The sequence below is a fragment of the Schistocerca piceifrons genome, chromosome X (genome assembly GCF_021461385.2).
Source record: "Schistocerca piceifrons isolate TAMUIC-IGC-003096 chromosome X, iqSchPice1.1, whole genome shotgun sequence".
In the NCBI taxonomy this organism is placed as follows: Eukaryota; Metazoa; Arthropoda; class Insecta; order Orthoptera; family Acrididae; genus Schistocerca; species Schistocerca piceifrons.
In genome coordinates this window covers 174,252,296-174,266,322 of record NC_060149.1, presented here as the reverse complement: position 1 = coordinate 174,266,322, position 14,027 = coordinate 174,252,296, and the positions used below count along the sequence as shown (strand labels likewise).

General features: G+C 45.9%; 1 pseudogene; it reads right to left on the bottom strand.

The window, feature by feature from the left end:
* Positions 1-7,971: 7,971 nt before the first annotated feature.
* On the bottom strand, positions 7,972-8,089 carry LOC124723438 (annotated as a pseudogene).
* Between the last annotated feature and the right edge of the window lie 5,938 nt (positions 8,090-14,027).

Genomic DNA, 14,027 nt, shown 5'->3' with positions numbered 1-14,027 from the left:
TTCTGTATTCGCCGCTCAGTTGTATACTCGCCACCGAATTGTGTACTTGCTAGTCAGTTGTGTGTTCATCACAGCAGAGTTGTTGTTTGCCGTCAGCCGACGCTGACCTAGCCGCTCCGACTCGAACTAGCCAGATTTCTGTAGACACGGAGTTCACTACTGTGTTTCTGTATCTTCGTTAATAAAGATAAGTACCGACTTTTATTTAATCAGAGTGTTTGGGTTTTCATCTTTCTGTTCACTGTTCCAGCGGACCGGTCGGCCCGCTATTAAAAGTGTGGCGGTGACTTCGTAAGCCGTTTCTACAGCGAATAGTTTGTCGCTATGAACGCCGCCACAAAACTGGCGACGAGGACTTCCGAACTCGTGTGCAGGGCTGGTTCAACTTGTTTCTGGTTATACTAATTATAGCGATAAAATTTTGGGGGCTGGTTTAATTTGTGTTCACTATGTCTGCCAAATTACAACAGTTAATCTTGTTACAGAGTCAGCAAATACAAAGTCTGGTGGAAGCAATCGCCAAACAAGCGGCTAATGCTCCAACACAAAAGGAACAAGCACAGGCAGCACCACCTTTCCGTGCTTTTGATGCATCAAGTGAAGAATGGCGAGAATATTTCGCGCAGTTGCAGGCGCACATGACAGACTACAAAATCACGGGTACTGAGCGGCAGCTTTATTTCATTTCCACTGCAGGCGTGGAAGTCTATCGACTACTTTGTAAGTTGTTCCCGGAATCGCCCATGGATATTCATGTTCTTCAAAGCCAGCCCGCCCAGAAGGTCGCGTTTGAAGACTCTTCCACGGTTCGTGTGGGTAATAAACTTGTTCGCAATAAGCCACCCACCCAGCCCTCTGCTATGCGACCCAAGCGTAATTCCAACGCTGTAAAAAGTAATGTACAGACTGCAAGTGAAGCGGGAGTTGTTGTTCCACCCGCCCAACCCACGAGTTGTCGTAAGCAGCGAACGCGCGCTAAACGCGCTGATTTTGTGTCTTCCGCCTCCACTGCGCCGATCCAGAGACAGTGTAATAAACTATTTGTGAAGCTACGCATCCAGGATAAGACCTTCAATTTTCAATTAGACACTGGTGCGTCTGTGACTCTCATAAATAGTGCTACGTATGCGGCTATCGGCCGCCCTAAACTTTCAGCGGCAAAACATTCTTTGGCTACTTATAGTGGAGAACAAATTCCTGTGTTAGGTGTATGTAGCGTGCCAGCCACATTCCGTGGCAATACAAAAACAGTTTCATTCACAGTGCTCCGCGCTACAGACAGTGTAAACATTTTCGGATTAGACTGTTTTGACTTGTTTGGCCTGTCTATCCAAGACAATGTGTTGCAAATTAATTCTGTTGTTGTTCCTTAAGACAGCATAACCGATTTGTGTAAACGATACAGTGACATATTTAAAGACGAACTAGGTTGTGCTGCGAACTTTGCCGCTCATATTACGTTAAAAGATAATGCTCAGCCTCGATTTTGTCGTGCTCGTCCAGTGCCTCACGCCCTCCGGGCACCTGTAGAAGATGAACTTCGTCGTTGGCAAAACAACGGTGTTATTCAACCCGTTTCAGCGAGCCAGTGGGCTTCTCCCTTAGTTATTATAAAGAAACCGTCTGGCAAGTTACGTTTGTGTGCTGATTTTAAGTCGACAGTTAATCCTCAGACTGTCATTGATTCTTTTCCTTTGCCTAGACCGGACGAGCTGATGGATAAGTTAGGGGAAGCTCGTTTCTTTTCCAAAATTGATCTCCGTGAAGCATATTTGCAATTGCCCCTCGACGAGCAATCACAACAGTATTTTGTCATAAACACGTCGTTGGGGTTGTTCCGTTTTCTGCGTTTGCCTTTTGGTTGTGCGTCAGCTCCAGCTGTTTTTCAGCGTTTTTTGTCACAACTTCTGGCTAATGTGCCATCGTGTTGCAACTATTTAGACGATATTGTTGTGTCCGGTCGGACGCCTGCTGAACATTTCCGTAATTTGGAGTGTTTGTTTAAAGTGTTGTCTCAGGCAGGCCTACGTTGCAACATCGATAAATGTTCATTTTTCCTTACGGAGATGGAGTATCTGGGACATGTTATTAATGCTCAAGGCATTAATCCCTCCCAGTCACATTTAGCAGCTATTCGTGATTTGCCCGCCCCTCGCAATCTGCATGAATTACAAGCAGTTCTTGGCAAATTGACGTATTATATTAGGTTTATACCTAATGCATCACAGATTGCTGCACCGTTGCATCGTCTCCCCCGTAAGAATGTTCCGTTTGTGTGGTCAGCTGATTGCCAATCAGCCTTTCAGCAGCTTAAAGAGGCTTTATTGAATGATCGTTGTCTGGTCCATTACGACCCTCACAAGCCTCTGGTGTTAGCTTGTGATGCCTCTTCTTTCGGCCTCGGTGCTGTGTTGTCTCACCGAGTCGGTAACACCGAACGTCCTATTGCGTTCGCATCTAAATTGCTAAACAAAGCTCAGTGTAATTATAGCCAATTGGACAAGGAAGCATTGGCTATTGTGTTCGGTGTCACAAAATTCCATCACTACCTCTATGGTAGACCATTCTATTTAGTAACAGATCACAAGCCCCTGACGTCACTGTTTCATCCGTCTAAACCAGTTCCTCAGCGGACAGCTCAGAGACTACAACGTTGGGCTCTTTTGTTATCACAATACCAGTATGAGATACTGTATCGCCCTACAGCTCAGCATGCAAACGCTGACGCGCTTTCTAGATTGCCGATTGCTGCGGATGATGTCTTCGATTCCTCTGACGACTCTTGCCATCATACTGACGCCGATGAGCATCAATCCCTCCGGGATTTTCCGATTGATTATCGTCAGGTGGCACGTGAGACAGCTACGGATCCTCATCTGAGTTTACTATTACGTTTTGTTCAACGTGGTTGGCCGTCCAAGGCAAAGGACATATCGGATCCTGTGGTTCGTCGCTATTATCCGCAACGTCATCTGTTGTCTGTTTCGCACGGAGTTTTGCTGTTACGCACCGAGAATGACCCGCTTCGTGTCGTGGTTCCCCAAGTGCTCCAATCCAAGGTCCTCGACTTGTTGCATCAAGGTCATTGGGGAGTGGTCCGCACCAAGCAGCTTGGCCGCCGTCATTGTCCATGGATCGGCATTGATAAGCAGATTACGCAGATGTCTACAGATTGTTCGACGTGTGCCGAACACCAAGCTGCTCCGCCTCAACGCTATTTTGAGTGGGCACGCCCTGCCGGTCCCTGGCAGCGAGTACATATTGATTTTGCTGCTCCATATTGGAATTCTCGTTGGCTCATCGTGATAGATGCATTTAGTAATTTTCCGTTTGTTGTGCCCATGCAGTCTACAACGTCTGCACAAACTATACAGGCGTTGACTTCAATTTTTTGTATTGAGGGTCTTCCAGAAGTTTTAGTGTCTGACAATGGTCCACAATTTACCTCTGCTGAATTTGAAAGTTTTTGTTCTGCCAATGGCATTCGCCATGTTCTTACTCCACCGTTCCACCCTCAATCGAATGGTGCAGCGGAACGTTTTGTACGCACATTCAAGGATCGTATGGACCGCCTTCGTGCTACGCACTCTCGTCAGCAGGCCCTCATCACGTTCCTGTCGTCGTACCGGACCACGCCACGCGACGGCTCTTCGCCTGCGGAGCTTCTCCACGGCCGTCGTCATCGCACCCTACTACGGTTGTTGCACCCCCCGGATCGACCCGCCGCTTCTGAGCATCGCACGCGTTTTCAGCGCAACGACGCCGTTTTTTTCAGAGTTTATCACGGTCGCCGTCGTTGGGAACGTGGTACCGTGATAAGTGTCCAGGGTTGCGGTTTTTATACTGTTCAAGGTGCTACTGGGGTGCACAGGAGGCATCAGAACCAGTTGCGCCGCGCTGGCCGCCCGGATTCTGCCGCTCGTTCTTTGTCCACAGATTTGGTCCGCGGCGGGTTCCAGCCGCGCCTTCCGACTTCGCTGCCGCCCCCAGGGCAGCAGCAGCAGCCGTCGCCGCTACCACGCCGACAGCCCGTCCCGTTGATGCCTCCCGCGCAGCTTCATCCGGGAGCGCCCCAGGTGGTTGCTCCGGCGCCTGCGGTCCCTCTTCAGTCGCCACCGCCTTCGGAGCTGATGGACGTCGACCCCTCAGCCGGGCCGCCTTCCCAAGCGGTGGCTGTGCAGCCTGTCCTGCAGCCGCTTTCCTTGGGCACCCCGAAGGAGTCTGACAACGCAGCGCCTTGTCCGGCGCCCACTCAGCAGCCGTCGACGCAGCGTCAGGAGACGCTGCCTCTCTTCGTGGGTCCCGACGCCCCGTCGCGTCCAGTCCCAGAAGCTGCGCCCGTGGTCACAGGCGTGCACCCTGACCTCGGTTTTCAGTCGGTGTTTCCCGAGGCCCCGCGCAGCCAATGCTGGGGTGCGGACCGGGGACTGCCACCGACAACAGTCTCCGCCCCGGTCTCTTCTGCTACGCCTGCGGTCAGACCCCTCCCCCGCCGTCGACGCTCGCCACGTCATTATTCAACGACGGTGCGGCGATTTGGGGGGGAGGAGTGTTATATCCTAGCCAGTAATGCCACCCGAGCCCGCTGCCAAAAGGTTGGCAGCATCAAAGTCCGGACGCCGTCCGCATAAGCAGCGCCAGCGAGACAGGAAATCGCCGCAAGTCTGCGCGCGCCACCGCTGGCTTCTGGCTTCTTAAGCGCAGGAGTCGCGAGCGCTAGGACAGTTCTGTATTCGCCGCTCAGTTGTATACTCGCCACCGAATTGTGTACTTGCTAGTCAGTTGTGTGTTCATCACAGCAGAGTTGTTGTTTGTCGTCAGCCGACGCTGACCTAGCCGCTCCGACTCGAACTAGCCAGATTTCTGTAGACACGGAGTTCACTACTGTGTTTCTGTATCTTCGTTAATAAAGATAAGTACCGACTTTTATTTAATCAGAGTGTTTGGGTTTTCATCTTTCTGTTCACTGTTCCAGCGGACCGGTCGGCCCGCTATTAAAAGTGTGGCGGTGACTTCGTAAGCCGTTTCTACAGCGAATAGTTTGTCGCTATGAACGCCGCCACAAAATTATGATCACAGGGGTGTTTCTTTTTTTCTCTCCCAAGTAGGACTGTGTGCTATTTTCTTTCACAGTTTTCTCGTCTGTAGGACTGTATCGAAAATTCCATTTTCATTTAAAACACGTGGCCTAACGATGCAACGTGTGCTGGCACTGAGACTTGTGGCACCCAGGAGGTACAGTGCACGGCCCGGAAGCTGGAACTGGTGGCTGAAGCTACGGGCGGCGGCAGCCAGTTACTGGGGATTGGTAAATAAGTCAGGGCATGTCCGGAAGATTCTTCTACATCTATATCTACATCTACATTTATACTCCGCAAGCCACCCAACGGTGTGTGGCGGAGGGCACTTTACGTGCCACTGTCATTATCTCCCTTTCCTGTTCCAGTCCCGTATGGTTCGCGGGAAGAACTACTGCCGGAAAGCCTCCGTGCGCGCTCGAATCTCTCTGATTTTACATTCGTGATCTCCTCGGGAGGTATAAGTAGGGGAAAGCAATATATTCGATACCTCATCCGGAAACGCAGCTTCTCGAAACCTGGACAGGAAGCTACACCGCGATGCAGAGCGCCTCTCTCGCATAGTCTGCCACTTGAGTTTGCTAAACATCTCCGTAACGCTATCACGCTTACCAAATAACCCTGTGACGAAACGCGCCGCTCTTCTTTGGATCTTCTCTATTTCCTCGGTCAACCCGACCTGGTACGGATCCCACACTGATGAGCAATACTCAAGTATAGGTCGAACGAGTGTTTTGTAAGCCACCTCCTTTGCTGATGGACTACATTTTCTAAGGACTCTCCCAATGAATCTTAACCTGGCACCCGCCTTACCAACAATTAATTTTATATGATCATTCCACTTCAAATCGTTCCGCACGCATACTCCCAGATATTTTACAGAAATAACTGCTACCAGTATTTGTTCCGCTATCATATAATCATGCAATAAAGGATCCTTCTTTCTATGTATTCGCATTACATTTGTCTATGTTAAGGATCAGTTGCCACTCCCTGCACCAAGTGCCTATCCGCTGCAGATCTTTCTGCATTTCGCTGCAATTTTCTTACCCTCCTATTGTTTGAATTTCCCTCAGCGTTCATGAGATATTCTAGACTTTTGTTTGCGAAAAACTGTTTTGTTTCGACAGGTAGTTCCTCTCACTCTCAGCTGCGAAAGCTCAACGGTAGAATGCTCTGGAAATAGCCATATTATCACAGGCTTCTGTTGAATGCTTTGAAAATGGCGAGGTTGGAGAGCTGTATCTCACTTTGTCTCTGAAAATAATCAACACAGTCCGTTGTTTACTAACAGAGAGGGCTGCTGGATGATACCATACACATAAAGGTGTTGCAAATGTATGCTGTTGTTTGTAGAACGGCAACACCTTCTGTTTGCTGTCGTCCATCTATAAACATGAAGCAGAGTGCATATTTGACCTTCTAATAATTCCGGGTATGCAACCGGATCCGGCTGCATACCCGGAAATTATTAGAATAAGAAGTACGTCGGGAAAATTTCAGAAGTTGCATATTTGTGTTTGGGTCCCACAGAATGGACCACATCACTGTCGTGAAATCATGCCAGGAATCCCGATGTCGTGTCACGCAGAAGCCGCTTGGAGTCTCATGCAATAGTTCTGCCAGCAGCTGTCAACTATTGCGGCAGCCACCCTACAGGCTTCAGCCGCACGCAGGGCGCCGAGTGAGCTGCACCAGCACCCCCACAGCCTGGGAGCTCGCGTTGTGCCACGCTGTGCATTAAATATGCAATTATGAGCGTTGCGTGTAGTAGCTTTTAACTTCCACTGCGCTAGCAATCGGTGATTTACAAACCTTTTTTGGGTTGTTTTTTATATCTCACAGCATATGGCTGTAATTTACAGACGAAGTGGTGGAACTCTTTGAGGAGCATGATATTATTATCAATGTCAGTATGTGTAGTCTGATTTTTTTAAACATCACTGCAGATCTCGTTTTTCCATAATTTCTATGTGCATAGCAGTTTAGGTTTTTTGGATTGAGTCTTTTTCCCACCAATTCACAAGTGGAGCAGAGAGGTTTATTTCGACTTGTAGGTGAAGGAAGCGTCCTATGTAGAGTTACTGTTTATTTTGAGTCTGCCTGCTGCCAGTTGCGAGTTGTATTGTTAATTTTTTCCAGCAGGATAACACTAGTTCTGTGACATCGTCAATTTTCAGCCGTATTGTGATTTTAGACACTTTCTGTGTAGCACTATGCATATAGGTGTGTGATTGGGAGCCATCTTCATCTTTACTTCAGTTTCCTACCAAAAATAAATAAAGTGCACTAACCTAACCATCCTCTCTAGCAGATGGACAGAGACTGACCGTTTCTCTCCACTTCTAGGATGGGGTGGTAGGGTGTGGGTGACATCATAGGAGTGGGGGTGTCGGAAGCCGACAGTACCCTCTGTTATTGGAGGTAGCTCAATTGAGCTACATATAAATAAATAAGTTAATTAAATAGCCTGCCTTCCTCTCCAACTCAGAATTACCGTTTCCCGCCAAAAAAAATGAATAAAGTACATTAACCTAGCCTTCCTCTCTTGCAGCTAGACAGAGACCTGACCATTTCCCTCCATTTCCAGGGGGTGGGGGAGGGGGGAAGAAGAAGTTAGGTTAGTGGAGATAGCCCAATTGACCTTTTCTCGCCAAAATTTCTGGCCATTTCTAGGGGATGTCATAAAAAAGCACTCCATCTTCAGGCCACGAGTGGCCTACCTGGACCATCCGACCGCCGGATCATCCTCGGTGGAGGATGTGGATAGGAGGGACGTGGGGTCAGCACACAGCTCTCCCAGTCGTTAGGATGGTATTCTTGACCGAAGCCGCTACTATTCGGTCGAGTAGATCCTCAATTGGCATCACGAGGCTGAGTGCACCCCGAAAAATGGCAACAGCGCATGGCGGCCTGGATAGTCACCCATCCAAGTGCCGACCACGCCCGACAGCGCTTAACTTCGGGGATCTCACGGGAACCGGTGTATCCACTGCGGCAAGGCCGTTGCCCTGGACATCATAAGGGGGTGGGGAAAACCTAGCCACCATTTTGAATAAATTATTTGTCCGAAAAACGGCTTTCTGTCACCACTTGCGTGGTCCTGAAGGATGTGAACAATACCTGACGTGTCTGAAATTGCTGGCCAGGCTTCTTCCCCTGTATAAGCGTTCCTATTGGTCCCCACTAAATTAGTGGGTGCAGCTTGAATCTGTATAAACCCTACCTCCTCCACATCATCTTCATTTTGCTATAGCCTGCGACTATGTTCACTTGACGCCACTGGTGCAACCTTGCGTTTCTTCTGTCGAGTTGTCATCATCTAACAACGTCATCAAGTGTTCAGCGTCTTCAACCAGCATCATCAACATCAGTGACTGCGGGAAACGTCCGAGGCGGTACTTGGAGGAATTACCAAGTAAGTGCATATTTTCAGAACAAGTGTTTGTGTGTTCATTGCTCTGAGTCTTCACATTTCGTTAAAACGAATTTAGTAGAAAATCTTCTCCAGATCAGTGTATTCAGATTTCGAAGCATATTTTCGTTACCACATTGCTCTGACTGTTCAGATTTCACAGACGTATTTTCGATAAAAAATGTTTCATAGTAAGTGTTTGTGTGATCATATTTTGTGTTATATTTTATTAAAACAAATTTCGTAGCATGAGTTTATCGGATCAATGTCCTCAGATTTTGTAGTACATTTTCGTTAAAACGAATTTATTATCTCAGTATGTTCAGATTTCGTAGTATATTTTCGTGTATTGGAAAAATCTCGTCAATTTTCAAGGCATATGTTCAAATTTCATAGCACATTTTCGTTAGAAAAAGTTTCCGGTTCTTGTTGGTGCAGTATATATGTTGGCTGAGCTTGATCAGCAGCTGGGGTGTGAAAGAAGTCAGCAGCAAGCCAATGAGTCGGAGGTGAGACTGTTCAACCCTAGGAGCAGCCTTCAGCGGTGATTCCGCCGTGTAAGTGCATATTCTCCTTAAAAAATGTAGTGTTGTACAGGGTGATTATAATTAAAGTTAAACTTTCAAACTGCCGTAGAAATAACACCACTGGTCAGAATGACGTCAAATTACAACGGAATATTATCAGAGAAGGGGGAAAACTTAAGGCAGAAGAAAAATAAATAGTTACAAAATGTAGCAAAGATGGCGCTGTAAGCATCATAATTTAACAGTGGTCGACTACAAATGACAAATGAATCATACAACAATGCTTAAGGTGTACTTTTGACGTTAAACAAACTGTACTACTCAATGTGCATGGGTGGACAGGTGAGATACTGTTAGTTACGTAAGCCCATCCACCACGGCAAAGTCATATCACATCGGATGGGAAAAATCGGTTTTTAATTGTCCTGAGGTCAAATACCACATAAAAAGCATCACTCACATCGGTTTGTAAGTGTTCTGAGGCCAAAAAGCATCAAATCGGGTTATTAATTTCCGTGTGACCGGCGCAATACGTGTTCAGTATACTGTCCATCGTTTTCTGCAACAAGTTGAAATCGAGAAAGAGCATGTTACACAACTGATCGAAGTGTTTCCGGGGTCACGTTCAGAATGTGTTGCGCAATGCATGCCTTCAATGCAGCTAAGTTTGCAATCGGAACATTGAACACAACATCTTTCAGATAGCCCCACAGCCAGAAATCACACGGATTAAGAACAGGTGATCGGGAAGGCCAGACTGTAGGGAAATGGCGGCTGATAATTCTAGAATTTCTGAAATGGCACTTCAGCAACTGCTTAACTGGATTTGCAATGTGCAGAGGTGCTCCATCTTACATAAAAATGATCCCATCCACACATCCATGCTGTTGGAGAGCTTGAATGACGTGGTTGCGCAAAAGACATTCATAGCGCTTGCCAGTGACGGCACAAATAACAGGACCGGAAGGAAATGTCTCTTAGAAAAAAATAGGGCCCTATGATAAATGATGCCATAAACCCGGACCAGGCAGTGGCCTTTTTTGAATGAAGTGGTAGTGGTTGATTTGCGTGTGGATCTTCCGTTGCCCTTATTCGACAATTCTGTGTATCGACATATCCTGTCATATGGAAGTGGGCTTCGTCTGTCCACAAAATATTCCTCAGCCAATCATTGTCCACTTCCATGCGAGCAAGAAATTCGGAAGCTAGGTTTCTCTTGCTGGCAGGTCAACAGGAAGCAACTCGTGCTCATGGGTGACATTGAAAGGATAGCAAAGAAGGATGTTTCGTAGGATTTTACGCACCGTGCTCACAGGTATGTCGAATGTTTGGGCAATTCTCGATGCACTACAAGTATACACACCACCACTCGTCTCCTCCTGCTTTGCTGTGGCCACTGCTTCCACTGACGTAGAATCAATTCGTTTCCTCCCTCTACTAGGTTTCATACCAATAGAAATGAGTGCTATACAGGCCAAGTTTTCCAAGATGGGAGTTAGAGGCTCAGGTAAAGCACTCAAACGGGTACTACACCACGACATCCATACACGTCTTTGATCTGATAAACGTGGGAGCTAGCTGTATATAGATCCCTAAGGATATAGCGGACAAGCAGTTATGCATTCGTGTCCAAATTTGGAAAGACAACTACTGTTTTCTGTAGCCAATCATGGGTTTTGAAAGAAATAATAAGAAAGATCTGCAGTGTCCATCTCGATGTAGTGTAGTTAGTAATATTCCTGGGTGTTATAACTGTCAAGGTATTGAGTTTCCCGTTTAACCCCAGGACATTGCTAAATTCGAGGCACGGAATACTGGAATATCTGTTCATGTTTATGGTCTGAGAGAGAACCAACCAGATAAAGATGCTGAAGTTATGAACAAATTTGTGAGACCAATTCATTTCTCTGAATTTGCCGGTCAGTGTAAGCTGCACGTGAACATGCTGCTATTCACCAATGGGGATAATAATAATAATAACAACTATTTGTGGGTGAAAGATATGTCCTGACTCCTTTCATCCAAGCTGAGTAAGCATGTGTGTAAAAACCATATTTGCCTTAAGTGTTTTAATGCCTTTTCCACAAGAGACTTATTGGTAAGGCATATTGTGGATTGCGTTGCCAGAAAAGTGGTACATGTTGTAATGCTCACTGAGGAAAACATAATCCGAAAGTTTAAGAAAGCCCACCATCAGGAGCGTTGCCCTTTTTGTAGTGTATGATGACTTTCAGCGCCTTCTTGCTCCTGTGACACGCTTTGATGGTGACCATACAGCCTCACATACCACCTTCACAGAAAAATATGTACCATATGCACAGCGTACCAGGCTGTCAGGCTGTATATTCGTATGATTCGGGTCTTAGCCATCACAAACCATATGTCGGGGATAATCCTGAAATTTGGTTGTCCATTGAGCTCGAAAAACTTTCATAGGAGATTGATAAGCTTTACAGCACCAACATTCCCATGACCAAGTCAAAGGAGAATGATGATTTGTACATGAAGGCAGTTGAATGTCATACCTGTGGGCAGCCGTTCGAATGGGAAGTAGAAACTCCTTGTAAGGACCATGGCCATCTAACAGGGAAACTCCGCAGTGCCACCCATAACACATGTATCCTGAAGTATAAATTACCATGACAGATACTCGTCTTTCCTACAATTTGAGCGGGTATGATGCTCACTTTATCACTGAGCACTTGGCTGATTTCCGTAGAGAAGGATCAGATCAGTGTCCTGCCTGACAGCGTTGAGAAATGTATTTCATTCTCCAGATGAATGACATACAGTATTATTCCACAGAACAAGAAGGTTATTGGCCTTATGACAGACGAGGGGAATTGTTGTTGAGTGGGTCTAGATCCAAAATTTATGTGTATCGCACATTGGGAGATACCAGCCACAGGCGGGCAAATCTGTGCGTCTTGCAGCATCAAGAGCCCTCACGACTGAAGATTACTTGCAGTGCCTGTACAACGGTGTATTCAATCATGAGGGCACAATGAGTACACTGTGCTGCAGTCTAAAATTAGTCTATCGCCTAGTGATGATAAGCAGATCATTTGTGAGGAAGGGATTGAAACTCAGCCATACACTATTCACTTGATGAGAGTGGTGTGAATGAGAGAGAATGAAAGTGCGTGTGAATAGTGGTTGTGAACAGTGTATGTATTTGGAATGGTGTGACCTGTTTATAATACTGTATATATTTTTAGTGTATATATACAGGTGAATCACCTAAAATTTGCACCTAAAATATTGTGGAAATGAAAAGTACTACAGATGTGTGGTTTTCACAGTACGGATTGACAGTGAGGGCTCATATTGTTAGCCAATAAAGAGATTCTAATAATACCTAGAAAGGGTATTTTTTGTGCAAACATACACAAACATTCAAGAATATAATAATTCTAATTCCAAAGAAAGCAAGTGCTGACAGGTGTGAGAATTACCGAACTATCAGATTAATAAGTCACAGCTGCAAAATACTAACACGAATTCTTTATAGACGAATGGAAAAACTGATAGCAGCCAACCTCGGAGAAGATCAGTTTGGATTCCATAGAACACGTGAGGCAGTACTGACCCTACGACTTATCTTAGAAGATAGATTAAGGAAAGGAAAACGTACGTTTCTAGCATTTGTAGACTAGAGAAAGCTTTTGACAGTGTTCACTGGAATACTCTGTTTCAAATTCTGAAGATGGCAGGGGGGAAATACAGGGAGCAAAAGGCTATTTACAATTTTTACAGAAACCAGATGGCAGTTATAAGAGGCGAGGGGCATGAAAGGGAAGCAGTGGTTTAGAAGGGAGTGAGACAGGGTTGTAGCCTATCCCCGATGTTATTCAATCTGTATCTTCAGAAAGCTGTAAAGGAAACAGAGGAAAAATTTGGAGTAGGAATTAAAATCCATGGAGACGAAATAAAACTTTGAGGTTTGCCGATGACATTGTAATTCTGTCAGAGGCACCAAAGGACCTGGAAGAGCAGTTGAACGGAATGGGCAGTGTGTTGAAAGGAGGATATAAGATGGACATCAACAAAAGCAAAACGAGGATAATGGAATGCAGTCGAATTAAACCAGGTGATGCTGAGAGAATTAGATTCGGAAATGAGTTTTGCTATTTGGGCAGCAAAATAACTGATGATGGCCGAAGTAGAGAGGATGTAAAATGTAGACTGGCAATGGCAAGGAAAGCGTTTCTGAAGAAGAGAAATTTGTTAACATCGAGTATAGATTTAAGAGTCAGGAAGTCGTTTCTGAAAGTATTTGTATGGAGTGTAGCCCAGTATGGAAGTGAAACATGGACGATAAATAGTTTAGACAAGAAGAGAATAGAAGCTTTCGAAATGTGGTGTTACAGAAGAATGCTGAAGATTAGATGGGTAGATCGTGTATCTAATGAGGAGGTACTGAGTAGAATTGGGGAGAAGAGGAATTTGTGGCACAACTTGACTAGAAGAAGGGATGGGTTGGTAAGACATGTTCTGAGGCATCAAGGGATCACCAATTTAGTATTGGAGGGCAGCGTGGAGGGTAAAAATCATAGAGGGGGATCAAGACATGAATACACTGAGCAGATTCAGAAGGATGTAGGTTGCAGTAGGTACTTGGAGACGAAAAAGTTTGCACAGGATAGAATGGCATGGAAAGATGCATCAAACCAGTCTCTGAACTGAAGAACACAACAACAGCACTTCTTTAATTGCAACGATGCCTGTTGACATTAACAGGTTGACAGTAGGATAAATTAAATGTCAGTGGTGTTTGTTGCAGGATTGTAGTGTGAGTCTTTTATGAGACATCGCATTTTGAAAACTTCAAGTGGTAGCATGCAATAAAAAAAATGGCTCTGAGCACTATGGGACTTAACATCTGAGGTCATCAGTCCCCTAGACTTAGAACTACTTAAAACTAACTAACCTAAGGACATCATACACATCCACGCCCGTGACAGGATTCGAACCTGCGACCGTAGCAGTCGCGCGGTTCCGGACTGA